This window comes from Hoplias malabaricus, chromosome 7 (genome assembly GCF_029633855.1).
Source record: "Hoplias malabaricus isolate fHopMal1 chromosome 7, fHopMal1.hap1, whole genome shotgun sequence".
In the NCBI taxonomy this organism is placed as follows: Eukaryota; Metazoa; Chordata; class Actinopteri; order Characiformes; family Erythrinidae; genus Hoplias; species Hoplias malabaricus.
The window spans coordinates 8,875,934-8,896,613 of NC_089806.1; the positions used below are offsets into that span (position 1 = coordinate 8,875,934).

At 41.4% G+C, this 20,680-nt stretch overlaps 1 protein-coding gene across 4 annotated transcripts in view; it reads right to left on the reverse strand.

Annotated features, from left to right (window-relative positions):
- The window catches only part of naa20 (N-alpha-acetyltransferase 20, NatB catalytic subunit), a 169,142-nt gene that overhangs the window by 109,389 nt on the left and 39,073 nt on the right, over positions 1-20,680 (reverse strand). The window contains exon 3 of one of the 4 annotated variants that reach the window (XM_066676314.1): positions 480-553. The exons of the other annotated variants lie outside the window; for them this stretch is intronic. The gene's annotated coding sequence lies outside the window, so the exon portion shown is untranslated. The remainder of the gene's footprint in view (positions 1-479; positions 554-20,680) is intronic. 4 annotated transcript variants of the gene reach the window in all.

Here is a 20,680-nt window from a genome sequence, read left to right on the forward strand (position 1 = left end):
CTGAAACACAGCTGTTTCTCTGTAGATTTCTGATTTTGTCTTGAGAACGAACAAATGGTACACACAAACCACACACACACACACAGACAAACACACTAGTCTCCAGTACTCTTCGCATCACTTCCACATGGGATGTATTACTCTAATTCTCTTTCATCTACGGTAAACAGATCAGCCGCTGCAGAGGTAAATTAGCAGTGACGCTGAGTTGAAAGGCAATATAGCCGCTTTACTTGTTCGCTTATTAATCTAGTGCTGTTTCCTGGGGTGTCCTGATTGCGAATGTGTGGCCAGCACTTTGGCATGTCAGCAGACGTTCAGGATTTTGGAAGAAAACTGGCCGGACACAAGGGTCACTAAAATGGAAATTCCAGACACACTAATAAACCTGGCACACATTAGCTGCATAACCCAAATAATCTCTCACGTTTGCCTTTGATTCTGTGATGCTTTGATGGAAGAAATGAAAATACACTCACGTCTTACCATATTGGAGCACTGACTCACTTCAATGTGGCTCACTCTTGGAGTGAAGTGTATATTTGTATTGAATCTGCAAACCAAAGAGAAGCATGAAGTATATCAGAATCAAAGAGGAACTTTAGCCAACCCTTGTCCCAAAACACTTACGTAAGAGCACAACTCAGAAGCTTTTGAACTTTAGAGAAACAGAAAGTGTCTGCGAGGATCCCCTCTTCAACATTCTCCCAGACACACAGTCTCAGTTGTCCCAACCGATCAAAAAATTTATAAGGTGCATTCTCTGGCATGGATTGTTCCTTAAAATTAATGCTGGAAATTGATCTCTTTGTGTGACAGATTGGAGGGATGCCTCGTTCCACTGTCAGGTCTCAAAATTTTAAGTAAATGTTATAACCATTCATGTCAATAACTCCTGTTTATCCAGCTCAGTCTCACTGATAGACAAATTAATTTGAAGACCAGACAGAGGGTACACTATCAAGCCAAGTTTCCACATCGCGTGGCACTAGAGATAAATGTTTGCTTTTGTGCAACTAGTGCATCCTATGTTACATTAGCAAAGTCATCTATATTAAAAATATCAAATGTCCGAATTAAGGAAACATTAATCCATAGTCATTGTTTATTTATTTATTATTTCTTTTTAGGCGTGGGTTTCCTCCGGGTGCTCCGGTTTCCTCCCACAGTCCAAAAACACAAGTTGGTAGGTGGATTGGCGACTCAAAAGTGTCCGTAGGTGTGAGTGTGTGAGTGAATGTGTGAGTGTTTTGTCCTGTGAAGGACTGGCGCCCCCTCCAGGGTGTATTCCCGCCTTGCGCCCAATGATTCCAGGTAGGCTCTGGACCCACCGCGACCCTGAACTGGATAAGGGTTACAGATAATTAATGAATGAATGAATTTTTAGATAGATTTTGATAGATTGTTACAATGGATCATGGCAGCTTTCCTTCGCACTCTGTGAAACTTTCATGTGAAATGGACCAATAGAATTGCTCCAGAATTACTTGAAATAAAATATTTATACAATGACACTGAAATTTAAGAAGGTTCTCTCATTCTCCTGTAAAGGTATGGTTTTGGAGCGACATGTTTTAATTTGGACAGCGGCCGTATGTATTTAAAACAAGTCTTGTCTGTTCATAAGATCCCCTGAATCGTTTGCCATTCTACACACATGCCCACAAGTTTTGGACTTGCATCATGTGTTTCTATGTAAATAAGGACATAAACAGACTTAACTCTGACTCTCGCAAAGACACTCCTCTGGGTGCATCTGATATTGGAGTGCAGACATCAGCTGTCATCATTTGTAGAATCTAAAACTGCAGGCTCTGGACAAGTGCTAACTGAAAGCATTGGCATGAGACACCATACAAGACACGAAGGTAAGCTCGAAAATATGACAGTGTTATCATTACGGTTTCTGAATAAAATCATTGGAATCTTCCGCGCTACGTGAAGACTGAAGAAACGATGTATTTGACGAGATATAAAGAGCATGTCAACAACCAATGTATAGTTTCTACCAAAATTACAGCGCAAAGATAATATGTTTATTATGGTGTTATTATGTTTAATTTATTAATAATTTGGTTTCTAGGATATGTATGTTCATAAACATTGGCTTAATCATTGGGTGATTACTTTTTAATGTTTCATTTAGCAGATGCACTTGGTCCATTCTTTATGCAAACATTTAAAACTAAATATTTCAATACACTGTGTATCATAGAAATGTCTTAAAATTACACAACCTTAGAGCTGAAGTTTAAGCTGAACACATTTATGCCTTCAACTCATATAACCTGATAACCTAAAGAATTTCCTCCCTCTCATAACTATAAAAAACAAAGAAAAATCACATTACGTCTTAGGATAAAAAACTGAATAATAAGCCTGAGGGTTTTAACTGCTTTCATTTAGAGGAGAGTGAATTTAGAGAACTGTTGAGTGGAGTGTTGGCAGTTGCCAGATTAATGCATATGGAAAAAACTACACCCAGTCCATAATTAAACAAGCCAGACACTTTCTCTGACTTGGAAATGATTCATTTTAAAAAGAACATTTCTTTAAACAGAAGAACAAAAGGAAAAACAAAATCAATCAATATATTTAACAATAAAAAACCCTGACACATTTCTCACACATAAAGAGGGAAAATTACAATAATTCTATGCTAAATGCCAACACTGATGTGATAATTCTGTGCTAATGGCTGAATGAATTATTTTTCTAGAGTAAAGAATGACTCAAAGCTTTTAGCCTGCAGTGAATTAGGTGTGTTCACCTCCGTCAGGTTTCAGTGCTGTTCTCATAAACAATCTCTCACATTACCTTACTGCATAATCCAGCAACATGTATCATCAGGTTCATCCATTTAATGTGTTTATCCTGAGTCACTACGGTCTGAACAGAGCAACACTAGACAATAGAGAAAGTTTATTATAACAAATTAACTGCATATTACTGAATGAAGAAAGCACAAAGTTATACAAGCACCTGGAGCAAATTTAGCTCTACAATGATAAAAAGGTTTTGCAATATCACCCAACCTTTAAGGTATACAGGCTGCTCAACGCAATGCTCCCTGAGACCAGGCTGAGTACACCAGCAAAAATCTGCTTGCTTTATCAGAAACTCTTAAAATGGCGCGGTGCTAAGATGGCGCGGTGCATCTGCTGCCATCGCGTCTGTTGCGCAGACCTAACCCCTGTTGGGCGAGTGGACAGACGAAACAATCTTTTCGCTGCAATGTTGTACTTGTATAACTTTGTATGTGACAATAAATTGAATCTAATCTAACCTAATCTAATCTAAACGTTTACTTCCTGTCAACACTGAAATCATCCATTTCTAATGAATTCTCTTATTCAGTTACACAGCTCCCACAACCTTGGTTCTAAACTAAAATCTACAACTATCGCTGTGTAGTAAGACTGATCTGCAGTCCACAAAAAACAGAGAACATTTAGGTATATCTTGGTTGACCACAGACAACTGCAAGTTACGTTTCCTCATTGGTCACTGCTGCATGGCTGTTAGCATTGACTCAGCTTTCTTTCCACGCTATCCCACAAGCTGTCACAAATTATTTTATTATCGCTATTCCCTGCTGAAATGTAAAATTCAGCAAAACGTTAGTTTGCAAATTCCCATGTAATGTACTGTAAGAGATTACAAAATGCTGATGCAATTTGTGTAACTCATCCTAAAGTCTTTAGTCACTGATCGGGTACTGAGTCTCTCGTCTGGAAACTTTACTCTCAGTCTAGCTATGACACCACTTGGAGTCTTAAGAGTTCTACACACACTATCAGTGTCACTGCCGAGCTGACAATGATTCAATACCCCGATTAGTAACGTACGGAGGGGAGTGGTTAATAGAGCAGTAACAAAGCTGTAGTTTGAAACATAAAAATTAAAAATTGGCAGAAGGTGGCTAGTACATAGACGTACAAGGAAGGTGTTTATGTGAACGTAGCCGGTTGAAGGCACTTCCAGAAACAATGTCTGGTCAGCAGTCTTTCTATTGATGCTCATTATAACAAATGTAAAACGAAAAATTTTAAACGGTGACCGTGAGCATTGTAGAATAGGTTTTAACATGACACCTGGCATGGGCTCCAAGCTGGGTGCTACATATTCACGGTTAGGGTGCTTTGGGTAATGGAAAGATCTAATATCAGTGAGCTCACATCCCAGTGAAGCTATCTCAACCCATCAGGGAACCATTACACTTTATGCGTTTGTTTATATAATCTCAACAGGAACAACAGAGGAATCTTAAACATGCATTACGCTGCCTGTAAATAGATGCATTTCTCCATTTCTTTTTTTCCACAGGTCAGCTGCCAGCATCTTCAGCACTTCACCATCGTGCTGGTGATGTAATACTCAGGAGGTGACTGCCTACCACAGTTTATAGTCCACATTCAGCCTGCATCTCCAATGACTAGCTCAACAACGGCCTGAGTCATTAACTGCTGGTTTGAGGCGCTCTATATTTGAAAGATAAGCATCCCCTAGAGTTAAACTGGTAGCAACAACCTCTTAAAGTGACAAGTTACTTTAACAGTGTCAGTTTTTCATTGCTTCTTTCCTTGGTGACACACAGATCTGTAATCCGTACAAGATTTAAATGTTATTCAAAGCAAGAAATAACAGAACAGTCCAGACTTTGTAGATCCACAGAAATTCCATTTCAAAAACCCTACTTTACATGAATATCATGTGGCTTCCAAATCCAGCTGCCTAAAATGCTTTAAACAGTTGTTTAAAACTTGACCATTCTCCAAAACCCGGCTGTCCATCCACCTTCACTGGGAGGAGAATAAGACTTTATATGCCTTTTTATGCTTTGATTATAGTATAGGAATTGATGCATGTATCCAGCAGCTATTCATTTTCCATTAATCCCTCAGCTTTTAGCAGTTTCCCTTCTTAATGAATCTGTTTTAATAGGGAATGCACTTCCTTTTACAACAGGCTATAAACCTGAGTTCTCTGTGTGAGTGCCAGCAGTGGTATTGAGAACAGATTACTCACCTAGTTTCACGCATTCCTTTAGCAAACCCATTTGTTTGTTTGTTTGTTTGTTTGCTACCTTATTAACTAAGGTTTAAAAAATGAGTTTGATTAGTCATCAGCACTTAGCAAATATTTCCCAACTAATGAAAAAATGTGTAAAAATCTCATAAATCCTGTTTCTACAGCTGAATCTTGGTGTGGACTTTGAAACAGTCGTCCGAGTAGAACATCATCAGATGCCGAGTAGTGAAGAAATATTCTAGGCCAAGACATGGATGAAGCATGAGCAACTGAAGGAATATGTAAAAATTTAGTCATGTTTTAACTTTAACAGAACTGATTGCTGACCAGGTATCTTTTGGAGATGTAGTCCTGCTTTTGATATATTTACCTGCTAATTAATCACTAATTACAACAATGTCCAAAGACCCTTTGCTGGAAATTTGTTTGTTCTTCTCAGTATATTCATTCATTCATTATCTGTAACCGCTTATCCAATTCAGGTTCGCGGTGGGTCCAGAGCCTACCTGGAATCATTGGGCGCAAGGCGGGAACACACCCTGGAGGGGGCGCCAGTCCTTCACAGGGCAACACAGACACACACACACTCACTCACACCTACGAACACTTTTGAGTCGCCAATCCACCTACCAACGTGTGTTTTTGGACTGTGGGAGGAAACCGGAGCACCTGGAGGAAACCCACGCGGACACAGGGAAAACACACCACACTCCTCACAGACAGTCACCCGGAGGAAACCCACGCGGACACAGGGAAAACACACCACACTCCTCACAGACAGTTACCCGGAGGAAACCCTCGCGGACATGGGGAGAACACACTAAACTCCTCACAGATAGTCACCTGGAGCGGGAATCGAACCCACAACCTCCAGGTCCCTGGAGCTGTGTGACTGCGACACTAACTGCTGCGCCACCGTGCCGCACTTCTTCTCAGTATATGTTAAAACCCAGTTCAATCCCCACTAACATAAAGGTTAAGACAACAAAGTACAAATAGAAAACAAAGCTGTGCAAATAAACAAAATGAGAGTATATTCTTAATATACTGCTTCTGAAAAACAGTTGATGCTGACATCTTGAATGCAGGTGGCACTGTGGGGCAGCAGTTAGTGTCACTGTCACACAGCTCCAGAGTCCTGGATTCAAGCCCCGCTTCGGGTGACTGTGAGGAACCCTGTTCTCCCCGTGTCGGCAGGGGTTTCCTCCGGATGTTCCGGTTTCCTCCCATGGTGCAAAACACACATTTATAGGTGGACTGGCAACTCAAAAGTGTTTGTAGGTGTGAGTGAATGTGTGAATGAATGTCATCCTGTAAAGGACTGACTACCCCATCCAAATGTGTTCCTGCCTTGTGCCCAGTGACTCCGGGTATGCTCCGGACCCACCGCGACCCTGAACTGGATGACCGCTTACAGACAATAAATTAATTAACACATTTTTAATTATTTTTTAAATATTTTAAAATATTTTTAAATAAATTTTTTTTTTTTTTTTTTGGAACAGATGTTTGTATTTTCCTACATGTAATTCTACACAGGACCAATTCCAATATAGTATCCCCCTTTTACACAACATGTAGCCCTGTAGTGGAGAGGGTGAATCAGTGCATTTGGGAAGTAGAAGAGGACTCATCCTCATTTCTTTTCCACCTGCTCTCCAAGTCCACCCTAAGAGTCAGGGATTAGCCTGCTGTTCATCAATGCTGTCCTTGTACTACCAATAATATAGTAAATGTTTATAACAGAATGTCTAATACGAAGCCAATGTTGTGTTAGCAATAATAAAGTTTCACTGGAAGCCAACAACCTTTCAGGCATCATTTTATACAGATCTATTATAAATAAATACATAAATAAATAATGGAGACAAACACGAGTGAAGGCCCAAACAAACAAACACACTAGAATGAAAAATGAATTTGTTCTTACATTATCCAGGTAGCAAAAACAATTTTTGGTCCCCACAGCTCATTCTGAGTATTACAGATGAGAGGTGTATTTTGCTAGCATTTATCTAATAATATTTCATTTATTATTTAAAAACCTTCTAACTAAATTCTAATACTTTCTATCTTTCAGGAATATGAGGAAGAAAGAAGTAAATAAATGGTTTTGTTGTGCTGTGATCTTGAAGTAATTAACAGTCTCTCTCACTGGGATTAAAATCAGGCCTATGTTTGGTGTTGTTACAGTGCAGCTTTCTGTCACACTTTTACCGAAACTGGAATGTCTGGGGTATTTCTCCTGTGCTCTTGACAGAGCCGACCTCTAAAATAAATTGAGTTTTAATTGTGAGGGAATGTTTCAGAAGCAGCAATTTGTGATTTTCATTTCCAGTCCTAAAGGAGAACGTTATGTGCTGATGGTGTTTACATGACTGTGATTCCAGAATACCTAAAGCCGTATGTGAAGAGTCGGGAAGCACAATTCCAAGCAAAAGAGATGGTTCAAGGACAACAACGTTTAAGCCAAGTTTTGAAATTCCCCAACAGCTGGAAACAAAAACAACACAAATCCCATTGCTCAGTTTCACTACATTTAAACTTTGCATTAATTAGCTGAGTTTATTATACCTGACAGATTCAGGAGCCTCTTCAGGTCGTTCTTAAAACCTTCTCTAGCAACCCTGCAGTGAAATGTGAAACCCCAGAGGAGCTTCCACTACTGCTACTTCTGTAGTTTGATTTTATAACAAGCAGAACCACTTGAAGGGCAGTACGTTGGCCAAACTATTGTGTCTCTGTCATGCAGTGCCTAGGTTTCAGAATCCAGGTTTCAATCCTAGCCTCAGGTCAGTGTGAGGTGTCTGGTGTGCTCTGCCCATGTCTGGCTTTGCTCTAAGTGCTCTGGTGTACTCCCACAATCTAAAAACTCATGTTGGTAGGTTGAATGGCTGTGTAAAACTGGCAAAAATCTGGCAACAAAACTCCAAAAGCAGTGGGGCAGAATTATAACAGTGACATCTGCAATCATATCCCTGTGACAGAACTGGCCTGAAACGGGATTTTGGAGGCATTATCTCATTATCTGTAAGCGCTTATGCAATTCAGGGTCGCGGTGGGTCCAGAGCCTACCTGGAATCATTGGGCGCAAGGCGGGAATACAACCTGGAGGGGGCGCCAGTCCTTCACAGGGCAACACAGACACACACACATTCACTCACACCTACGGACACTTTTTGAGTCGCCAATCCACCTACTAAAGTGTGTTTTTGGACTTTGGGAGGAAACCGGAGCACCCGGAGGAAACCCACGCAGACACAGGGAGAACACACCACACTCCTCACAGACAGTCACCCGGAGCGGGAATCGAACCCACAACCTCTAGGCCCCTGGAGCTGTGTGACTGCGAAACCACCTGCTGCCCATTTTGGAGGCATTAAAAGTGAATTTCTTTACAAATGTCTTGTCTGGTTTTCTCAACGCCCAAAAGAGGTAAAGACATATGTAGGTTCACTGGTGGCTCAGGATTGTAAATAAAAGAGCTATATTTGTAGTGTAGATGTGGTGAAACCTGATTAATATCTGCACTTCTCTAAAGAAATCTGAGACTCTATTAAGGCTGCACAATACTGGGGAAAATTACATTGAGATATTTGTTACATTGAGATGTACACAGATCTTCACCGCGACCCTGAAATAGATTAAGTGGAAAAGATGATGATGAAGATGATATTTCATCATTTGAACAGACTAAATATGATCAGACAAACATAACAGCATCAGGGTCCAGTGTCATTTAATGTGACACAGGACACAGTGACGAAAAAAATGGTGTGCACCTGAGTTATTCTTTTTTTCATTCAGTCAATTAAAACTTATTCTAAATTTGTGATCCAGAGTCTTGTTTTGTTGGGGGGAAAAAGACTCAAAAAGACTAAAGACAAGGCTCTAAAAAGCAGATAATAAAAGAAGAGACTTGGATGACCTATGGGTTGGAGGTTTATATTCAAGTTGCAGGAAGTTTTAATTTCACTAAACTATTCTTTCCAGTTGCTATGCCTTTGTGTAGCCCAGCAACATTACTGGCATTCCCTAGAGTATCTGTCTGTTTCAGTTGGTTGTACACTGTGTGTCCAGCAGGCAGTAGTGTCTTGGTTTCAGCCCAGTGTCCAACATGTGCTCCCCACCTGCGTCAGCACTGTTCTGTTCTCCCCAAACACCACACGTCTATGCAGATTAGCCCTGCAGAGTTGCTCCATCCTCCACCATCACTCAATGTCTGGATCCCAGCAACCACACCAACATTTTGCCAAACTCCAAAGTCCAGCATGCTGTTTAAGTGATTAAATCAATTTTAAACAAAAAGGTCTCTTAACCCAAGAGTGGCCATGTGAGCCAAGATGTGTAGTGTCTGAACTTTGCCTCTTTAGTTTCGCACTGGAGTTCAAACAGTCTTATAAGGTGTTTGGAACTGTATGATTTACTATAGCTTTAAAAACCACAGACCACCAGAAAAGCAGACTTCAGGCACCACACATATACTGGCCGACTTACAACATTACGAAGATAACGGAGTAAAATTGATTCTCCTCCAAACTATCACTTTAACATCCCGTAAGAGGTGTGGTCACTAGAGAGCCAACGGCATCCCACTGCGTCATGGCTCAAAACAAAAGTGGTTCACAGTAATTATCTCATACTGTCAGCAATGCTGAATCAAACAAACAAAATGGTTGCACGGAAGTTGGTGCAAATGTTTATGCACAACAAAATCACCAGAGCAAAATCAATGCTGCTGTATCCTGGAGACCAATGTTACTACAGAGAGTACGTCGGAGACAAGTTCAAGAATGTTGCAGAGACTGGTCTGCAGAGTTTACTCTGTGATTTATCTGTGTCAAGCAGTTCATGAATTGAGGCAAAAGTGCACAAGCTCCCTTTGGCTCAGCATAAGCTCGTGACACTGCAAAGTTTTTCTGCAAGTTGAATGCATTTCACTGATTCTACACAACTTTCCTGCGGATGTTCTTCTATCACACAGGCCACATGTGAAAGCATGGGTTTTGTGTCCATGGGGCTTTGGTCATTTCCAAGTGAAGCAAACCCTTTGAGGAGGAGCCATACTTTTCTGAAGTATAATTACAAAAGCATTTTAATGTTTTTTTTTTCCTTACTGGTTTTATATAGGCACTAAACATAGATTTATGGTCAGTCAATACCCAACAGATTAAAGTCTTAGAACATGTTTCTTTTTATTTGAGGGATGTCAAAAAGTCTGGCTCAAAGACAAACAGCTTGCATATATTTAAATAAGAGGTGCAGTGCATTTTTAAGTAATGTTTCATAGTTACCCACTGGAAAGTGTGAGGGAATCATTGAAATCAAGATGAAACGAAAAAGATATGTAGATAATATGTCACTGTTGATTCATATCAAATCGTTGAGTGTAAAGGGGGCAACTTTGAGGACTCAACTTTGGCTCAACTTTGAGCCTAAACGTTGGAGAAGCCGGTTTGGGACTGGAAGGTTGTGAGTTTCAATTCCATAAATCCGAACACACAAGGATTGAGTTTATGAACATTTCCCAAGCATGCTCCCACCTTGGCTCTTAAACAACAGTGCTATGAGTGACAAGAACACACACACACACACATGCATATACAGGGGGTCCTTGACTTACGACGTTGATCCGTTCCTACGTCACGTCGTAAACCGATTTTCGGTGTAAGTTGGTAGGTGGATTCGCGACTCAAAAGTGTCCGTAGGTGTGAGTGTGTGAGTGAATGTGTGTGTGTTACCCTGTGAAGGACTGGCGCCCCCTCCAGGGTGTATTCCCGCCTTGCGCCCAATGATTCCAGGTAGTCTCTGGACCCACCGTGACCCTGAACTGGATAAGGGTTACAGATAATGAATGAATGAATTATATAATATAGATATATTCACTCATATTGAAAATGGTGAAATGAGGAAGTTGAGTTAGCAAACTACCAAATAAAATACAATTACACCTAATATTACGCAGAGATTCATGCTACAGGCAAAATAATATAATTAAAAAAATGTATTCATGCTAGCAAACCATTCAAGAAATGGTACAGGTTTTCAGTGTCTCATGAAGAGGTGAAATATTTTCTTATGGATTTGAGTAACTTATATCTTTTCTGATAAATATTATAACATTTTAAATAATGAAAACGTATTCAAATATTTGGTGTATCCACGATACAATTTCTAGAAGGATTTTGTTTTAAAATTGTGACAACATTGCAAAGTTTTAAATTGTGATTATCAATATCAATCAATACGGAAAAAATGTGTAGTCATAACATTGTTGTCCATATCTGAAATATTTACTGGCACAGAAAAGTGCAGTCTGAGAAAATGACAGACATGTCAGACACGAGTGAAAGTTAAAATGGTACAAATTTTATTTGGCACCTGTCCAACAAATCCCAACCCCCCCAAAAAAAGGTATTTATATTTAAACAAAACCAAAACCTTATGATAATACTAACTCAGAATTTGAAAGTCATCCTTCCTTGATAGTTGAACATTAGTTTTGAACATTTCAAACACACACCTTATGTACAGTGAGTACACACAAAACTGGAAAGCCATTCCCAGAGCCCAGGGAGCAGCTGGGGGTTGTTTTCCTTTTTCAGGGTCACCTCAGGCACTGGTGTTGAGGGAGGAGGACAGTGCTGTTCTTTCACTCCCAGGTCCACAATTTTCCTGCCGCTTGTGGGGATCAAACCAATGACCTCAGAGAATCCCCCCACAAGCCCACTTTTCTAACCATTAGGCCACGGCTGCCCCATAGCTCAGCTGGATTCAACTATTCCTACTAAAGAGAATCAAACCGCAGCGCCAAATGTGTCTGGTCTATATGAAATAGTTGCTGCGGCCACAAATTTCAGCCTGAACCTGGTTAGCTCACGTTTAACTGCTGACTAGCACCACTGACAATGGCCAAGGAACCCAACTTTTTATCGCACTAAGCATATATTTCAACTGGTGAGGTCTGCACACTGGAACTAAATAGTGTAAGGGGAAAGAAAACAAAATACATTAGGTCAGGGTTTAATAATTGTTGCTTAACTCATATTGCATTACCAGCAGGTTGACAAAGCTGTATCCTCACTGTTAAAGCTGGGTTAAACGAGCATAACAATGAGTCAATTAGTCATTGAAATTATCATCACACAAAAAAAGAAACAGCCAACAGTTTAAAGACGATGCCTATCAGTGCACACCATTCATTTAGTAAGCAATTTTGCACGGTTCTTTTACTTTAAAGCTGAGCAAACAAGGTTGAATATAATGATTGCATTCAACTGTTTCTTTCCATTCTGATATAATTGAGAAATGTGTAGTTGGAGATCTTGCAGCACTATAACAAACATGTGTGCACAATATTAAAACAACAAAACCTCCTACAATCTGATCGTCAGCCTCACAGACCACAGAGGTAAAAAGTGCGTGTCTATTAGTGAAATTTGAAACATGGAGATGCAGAAAGTCCTTCGGTCTTAATTGCAGTGAGGGAAACCTTTGATTATCTGGATTCTGTCTTTTTAGTTACTTCTAAACTACATCTATCTAAATTAATGTTAGAGAGAGAGAGAGAGAGAGAGAGAGAGAGAGAGAATAAGCTTCACTGGCATTTATACATTACAACATATCTGAAAGAGTAAAAAATTAATGTTAGTGATGTATACCATTAGTTTGTGACACCACACTATTCAAAATGCTAGGTCAACAAATACACAACATAATGATCAAAAAACATCAACCCATAATCTGTAAAATAAAACCACAAATAATTTTTGTGTACGATGCCCAAATCAGAAAACACTGGATTCGATTTTGTTTTATATTCTAACCCAATAAGGGGATTTGTCGTAGCACTCACTAATCTGAGAATCTCCAATCACAACATCAGGCACGCTTTAGTGTGGATGCACAGCAAATAATAAATAAATACATAAATAAAAATAAAAATACTGTTGCTTTTAATGAAACTGTTTTCTGGTCTGGCTGAGCACTGAGCTCATGGGCTTTATCTTGTTTAATCAGTCTGATATCTTAGTGCGATGAGCCTTGAAAAATCACATGTGCTGACTTTTTCCAACAATGAAGTGGAGTAATACTGTGTAGCACAAAGTGTATTACAGTAATCCCTTACTACTTCGCGGTTCATCTTTTGTGGTTTTTTTCAAGGGGGCTTATGGCTGCTATATCGCAGACTAGGTGCCTAAAAATATAATTTTCTTATGGTGTGTAAATTAAAAAATTTTTTTTTAATTATTTACATGTATTAGACTAGGGCGGCACGGTGGCGCAGTAGGTAGTGTCGCAGTCACACAGCTCCAGGGGTCTGGAGGTAGTGGGTTCTATTCCCGCTTCAGGTGACTGTCTGTGAGGAGTGTGGTGTGTTCTCCCTGTGTCTGTGTGGGTTTCCTCCAGGTGACTGTCTGTGAGGAGTGTGGTGTGTTCTCCCTGTGTCTGTGTGGGTTTCCTCCAGGTGACTGTCTGTGAGGAGTTCGGTGTGTTCTCCCTGTGTCTGTGTGGGTTTCCGTCTGTGAAGAGTGTGGTATGTTCTCTCTGTGTCTGTGTGGGTTTCCTCCGGGTGCTCCGGTTTCCTCCCACAGTCCAAAAACACACGTTGGTAGGTGGATTGGCGACTCAAAAGTGTCCGTAGGTGTGAGTGTGTGAGTGAATGTGTGTGTGTGTGTCTGTGTTGCCCTGTGAAGGACTGGCGCCCCCTCCAGGGTGTATTCCGGCCTTGCGCCCAATGATTCCAGGTAGGCTCTGGACCCACCGCGACCCTGAACTGGATAAGGGTTACAGATAATGAATGAATGAATGTATTAGACTAGGCCTGTAGGTGACAAAATATATCATTTACAAGTATTTCTTACGTACAGTACATGTATTGTTCATGTCCACATCCGAGTGAAATGTACTTACGCTAAATCACAGCTTAGGAATGACTCTATTAAAGAAACTGGTAGGATATCACATGTAGTTCCAGCTGAAAAACATTATAGAATGACTGTTTAATGCAAAGCGTCGGTTGTTAACAGTAACAGGGAGTGTTTTAAATACTCGTTAAATACATAAAAAAATAACTTTCCTCTACTTCGCGGAAATTCGTTTTTCGCGGGTGGTCTTGGAACGAGGGATCGCTGTACTGTTTTATAATTTACATAACATAACATTTATTCGTTTATTCTCTGTAAACACCCTTATCAAGTTAAGGGTCGTGGTGGGTCCAGCTCCTACCCAGAATCACTAGGCGCAATGAAGGAACACACCCTGGACAAGGGGCCATCCATCAACGGGCACCACTCCCTCTCATATTCATTCACATCCTCACATTTAGGGACTATTTTGCTATGGGAGGACACCAGGGAACCTGGAGGACACCCACACAGACACATGGAGAACCATCTCCTCACAGTGACCAGAGACAGGGCTTGAACCCAAACACCAGAACACTGTATCTGTGTGACTGTGACAATGAGCTTAAAGCATACAGAATTTCCAGGCAGTCTCCCATCCAAGTCTTTATCAGGCCCAACCCTGCATAGCTTCAGAGCCCAGACCAGAGCAGGCATTCTGAGTGGTGCGTATATCGAGAGCTTTATATTGGCTCTAAGGGGAACGCTGCTTCATTTTACTATTCAGGCTAAGTACCAAAGCAGTAGAAATTCAGCGAAACACCACAGTGTAGTGTGTGTTGTCTGTTTAGACTTCTTTGGTCAGCTTTGCACCCATTTTTCACATGAATCTTGCAACAGTTCAGAAATAACCAGAGACCAATCTTCTGTGGTCCATCAGTGTTTTGCGGATCTAGATCAACAGCGTAACTGCACCAGGCTTAGTTTTAATCCAAACATTTCTGCCAAGTCTGAACCCCAAAGTTGGGACAGACAAATCTGACTATTTTAGCTGATCATTTAGGAAACGTAGATTAAAAGGTAAATACAACAAGAAATGTGTGTATATTTTTCCTTAGCCACTAATTCTATGAACATTTCAACAGAGGATAAGGTGGAATGACATACACAGAGGTAAATGGGCAGTATACACCCAGGTCACTCATGCACCAAGTAATCGGTTGCATAGGCCACTCTTTGCACACATGAACACACCCACACACACAAAAAGTGACAAGCCTACTGCAAAGTCACAGATTTTTTTTTCTTTCCTCATTGCCCATCATCCTCCACTGGTGAAGATGAGCCGGGCTAAACCAGACAATGAGACACACAGCTGAATAGAGCAGACATCTGGAATCCACGCACAGCTCTTAGGGCCAGAGGACACATGCTATAATTATTTTCTACCCCCTTAAGTCTCCAGTGTGCATGAGACAAAAGCATAAAAAGAAACGTAACCTCTACGCCATACAGGTCAACTTGCGAGCAATAAGGAAAAAAGCAATTTCTTGGAAAGAACTGGAGTTTATCAGTAGTGTTTGATGGTGTTTAGTAATGTAAAATATTTAACAGCTTTGGTCCGGAGCTGCAATTTCAGATGTAAAATTTGACAGCACATCTGTAAACACTTTTAGTGGTAAGGAAAACAGCTTTATTTCACCAAAATGGAATGCGTTCGTTTTCCTCTTCCCTCTCTCGAAGTCAACAGCCACCTAAAGCACCTTCAGACAATCAGCAAACCTTTTTATTAAACACGTCCAGCAGTTTTTGATGTTAAACTTACAAACAAAGTAGCTCCAAATGGCTTTCTATTTAGCAAAGCAAGCCAATCGAACCCAGAACAAGAGTCTTGTGACTTTTTAATTTCATGTGAGGTTTATGGCTGCTGACTAGTGAGCACGTTGCCCGTTCATTTTTAAAATAAATCCCCTCTGTGGTCCCCGAACAAATCCAAGTTCTACATGAGCCTGCGTGTCTAGAAGTGGAACATAACCAATTATGACTATGTTGTTTATAATCGGCAGCATGAGAGCATTATTGCCCTCTCAGTACTTTAGAGCTTAATTACATAGTACTAAGTTTAGCTGAGCTTTTAATAAAGCATGAAACTTGGCCATTTTTAGCTTGTGTCCATAACACAGGAAATACATTATTTTCAAAACTGCCATGAACTTTGCTAATTCATTTTCATTGTCCTTGTAGACCATTGACATGTCGTGTCTTAAATGCACCTAACTCTACTGTTAGTTCAGCAATTAGAGTTTCCCATTTTAATTTTAGAACTACATGATGAGAAAATGTAAGACTGTATCCAAGGAGTTAGCTGAAGTAGTCAATGAACCTCATGAAACTTTGAATGGACCTTATTCTGGTCATTGGATTTCCAGTCCAGGGTCGCAGTAGGTCCAGAGCCTCCCTGGAATCACTGGACAACACCCTGGACGAGGCACAGATCCATCACAGGGCACACACACATTCAAACCTATGGAAACTCAAGTAGCCATTCCACCTACCAATGTGTGTCCTTGGACTGTGGGGAAAACCGACACGGACACAGGGAGAACACACCAAACCCCTCACAGTCACCCGGAGCGGGAGCTTGATTTCACAACACCAGGAACCTCGAGGTGTGTGACAGCGACACTCTACTAGCATTCTGTAATGAAAATTATTAAGTCTGCTACACGAGTTAGTGTCATATATAAATTTAAGAATTTAACACTGAAATTTTTTTAAATACCCATGACCCTAAAATGGATTAAGTGGAAAAAATGAAGACGAGGATTATGAATTTTCTAAAATATTAAGAAAACACATTTCTATATATTCATTCTTTCATTATCTGTAACCCTTATCCAGTTCAGGGTCGCGGTGGGTCCAGAGCCTACCTGGAATCATTGGGCACGAGGCGGGAACACACCCTGGAGGGGGCGCCAGTCCTTCAGAGGGGAACAAAGACACACATACACATTCACTCACACACTCACACCTACGGACACGTTTGAGTCGCAAATCCACCTACCAACGTGTGTTTTTGGACTGTGGGAAGAAACCGGAGCACCCAGAGGAAACCCACGCAGACACAGGGAGAACACACCACACTCCTCATAGACAGTCACCCGGAGGAAACCCACACAGACACAGGGAGAACACACCACACTCCTCACAGACAGTCACCCGGAAGAAACCCACGCAGACACAGAGAGAACACACCACACCTCTCACAGACAGTCACCCGGAGGAAACCCACACAGACACAGGGAGAACACACCACACTCCTCACAGACAGTCACCCGGAGGAGACCCACGCAGACACAGAGAGAACACACCACACCTCTCACAGACAGTCACCCGGAGGAAACCCACACAGACACAGGGAGAACACACCACACTCCTCACAGACAGTCACCCGGAGGAAACCCACCCAGACACAGGCAGAACACACCACACTCCTCACAGACAGTCACCCGGAGGAAACCCACGCAGACACAGGGAAAACACACCACACTCCTCACAGACAGTCACCCAGAGGAAATCCACGCAGACACAGGGAGAACACACCACACTCCTCACAGACAGTCACCTGGAGCGGGACAAGAACCCGCAACCTCCAGGCCCCTGGATCTTTGTGACTGTGACACTAACCTGCTGCACCACCGTGCCATCCTTCATTTCTGTATATTATTATTATTTTTTTTATAACAACATTAATTTGGGACTAATATGGCATAGATTCAGGTTTCTAGATCTCTGGTACTGTTACTTTTAACTATTGAACACCCTTTGTACATGTTTATATCACTATGCCAAACAGTGTCTGAAACAACATACACATGAATATGTGAGATCACTGAAAAACCTGACTCTGAAGCAAGTGTAAGATGATTCACCTACGTAGTCTGCATGGTGGTAACTAATGTGGAATAAGATATAATTATGTTAGCTACATGAGCCTTGTACACCAGTATAAAACTAAAGTAATTTCCAGAAACCAAACCTGTGTTGACTGATTGTGTTTGAAATATTTTCACAATTCCATCTTTCACCAAACATGGTCAAACTATTCCTTTAGTTTGAGATTTTGAGAACTCTTTCCACTCCTGTCTGTCTGTGTCTCACGGTTCGTCTCGGGGTCGTGTGTGAGAGACACAGCATGCCTGCGACACTGATGGATGGCTCTGTTTCTCAATCTCTCAAAAGCTGTCTGTCTGCTGCTGGAGCCAAGGTCAGAGAAGCAGCAGCAGCAGCTTGCTTTCGGAGAAAAACTCTTCTAGGCTTCTGGTGTCCAGGCACATGGCAGAGTGGAGGGATGGGCCGGAATCAGCAGGGGGTGCAATTTCCTTTCCATAAATGTAGCAATTCATCAGCACTAAGCTTTCCATTCCTCCATTTCCATTATTTATTTATTTATTTAAATACAGAGAGTGCATTTTTGTATTTCACTTTAATAGACTTTTTTTTTGCTTTTCATATTTCCCTTGAACACCTTTAAAAATCTTACTAATCTGCAACACATGCTTATTCTCATTAAAAGCAATTTATTTGCATAGTAACATACATTCAGAATGTATGCAGAAATAAAACTAATCTTGATGATGAGAGACAGAAAACTGGGAAGCGCTATGACATGATAGAAGTGGTGTCTATTTCAAAGACAGTGTAATTAAAGACATGAGTGGGGAGTTTGTCTGTTTTTTCCTCCAGGGCCCTCTATCCTTCTCTCCACCCCTGACATGTTTCCCATCAACCAGGTTGTCTCTTTATGAGTCAGTCTAGAACATGTGAAATGTCTGAACATGGCCCTGCTCTGTGGGAGTCTGGACATTTAAACTTGTCTCTTTCTTCTGTAGCATTACAACTTCAAGTAGAGACCTTAGCATATTATAGCATTGTAGACTGCATTAAAGCAACAGGTACGATTTGATATTTTTCTTCCCTTGCTCCCCCTACAGTTGCAGTGTGTAATTCACACTTTCCTCCGGGTGACTGTCTGTGAGGAGTGTGGTGTGTTCTCCCTGTGTCTGCGTGGGTTTCCTCCGGGTGACTGTCTGTGAGGAGTGTGGTGTGTTCTCCCTGTGTCTGCGTGGGTTTCCTCCGGGTGACTGTCTGTGAGGAGTGTGGTGTGTTCTCCCTGTGTCTGCGTGGGTTTCCTCCGGGTGACTGTCTGTGAGGAGTGTGGTGTGTTCTCCCTGTGTCTGCGTGGGTTTCCTCCGGGTGACTGTCTGTGAGGAGTGTGGTGTGTTCTCCCTGTGTCTGCGTGGCTTTCCTCCGGGTGACTGTCTGTGAGGAGTGTGGTGTGTTCTCCCTGTGTCTGCGTGGCTTTCCTCTGGGTGACTGTCTGTGAGGAGTGTGGTGTGTTCTGCCTGTGTCTGCGTGGGTTTCCTCCGGGTGACTGTCTGTGAGGAGTGTGGTGTGTTCTGCCTGTGTCTGCGTGGGTTTCCTCCGGGTGCTCCGGTTTCCTCCCACAGTCCAAAAACACACGTTGGTAGGTGGATTGGCGACTCAAAGTGTCCGTAGGTGTGAGTGTGTGTGTGAATTTGTGTGTGTCTGTGTTGCCCTGTGAAGGACTGGTGCCCCCTCCAGGGTGTATTCCCTCCTTGTGCCCAATGATTCCAGGTAGGCTCTGGACCCACCGCGACCCTGAACTGGATAAGGGTTACAGATAATGAACGAATGAATGAACACCTTTTGAAGTCGAACACATAAAATTTTGATGCAGCACAAACTGGCAGAGTTGTGACAGCAGATACGTCCATCAACATTATGATATCAGGTAATATACAATATGTTTTATTCTAATTGTAACGTCATATTTAAGCATCTACAATGAACACATACACTGTTCAACCTTACAACTATGACCATTCCATGTTTCTATAATCACTGTCCATTTTATCAGCTCTTCTGTCCATACAGGAGGACTACAATTACAGACTGGAGTCCATCTGTTGCCCTGTTTGCCTACTTTCACCATATTCTTCCCTAGTATGATTTTCATAGTGGATCATTCTCAGTGCTGCAGTGATTGATGTAGTGGTGGTGTATTCATGTGTGTTGTGCTGCTCCAAATGAATCAGGCACCGCAGTGCTGCCGGAGGTTCATTTTAACCCCTAAGTGTTAGACTGAGAATAGCCCACCAATCAGAAATATCCAGCCGACAGTGTCCTGTGTCTACTGATGAAGGACTAGAGAATGGCTAACACCAACTGTGCAGCAACAGATGAGCTAATGTCTCTTTCTTTCAATTTTACATCTACAAGGTGGACCAGTGAAGTAGGAGTGTCTAACAGATTGGACATCGTCTTTAAAAACTCCAGCAGCATTGCTGTGTCTGATCCACTCCTAACAGCACAACACACACATTAACACACCACCACCACCACGTCAGTGTCACTGCAGCACTGAGAATGATCCACTACCCAAATCATACCTGCTCTATGGTGGTTCTGACAATTGAAGAACAAAATATACAGAGCAACAGATGGACTTCATTATTTAATTGTAGAACAACAAAGTCCTGAAAGAATGGACAAAGAGTGTAGAAACAAGGAGGTGACCATAATGTTATGGTCAATCAGTGTATATTGTTTTAATACATATGTGTTCATAAACAACCAAAGAAAGGCTAAAATCAACATTATACTAAAAAAACCTTGACAGGAACAAGATGGACTTGGAAGACCTTCAAAGCAGCAAAACAGGTTATTGCTGGGAAGAGTTTAAGTCATTCTGCCACATTAAAATAAATGAGGTCAAGAAC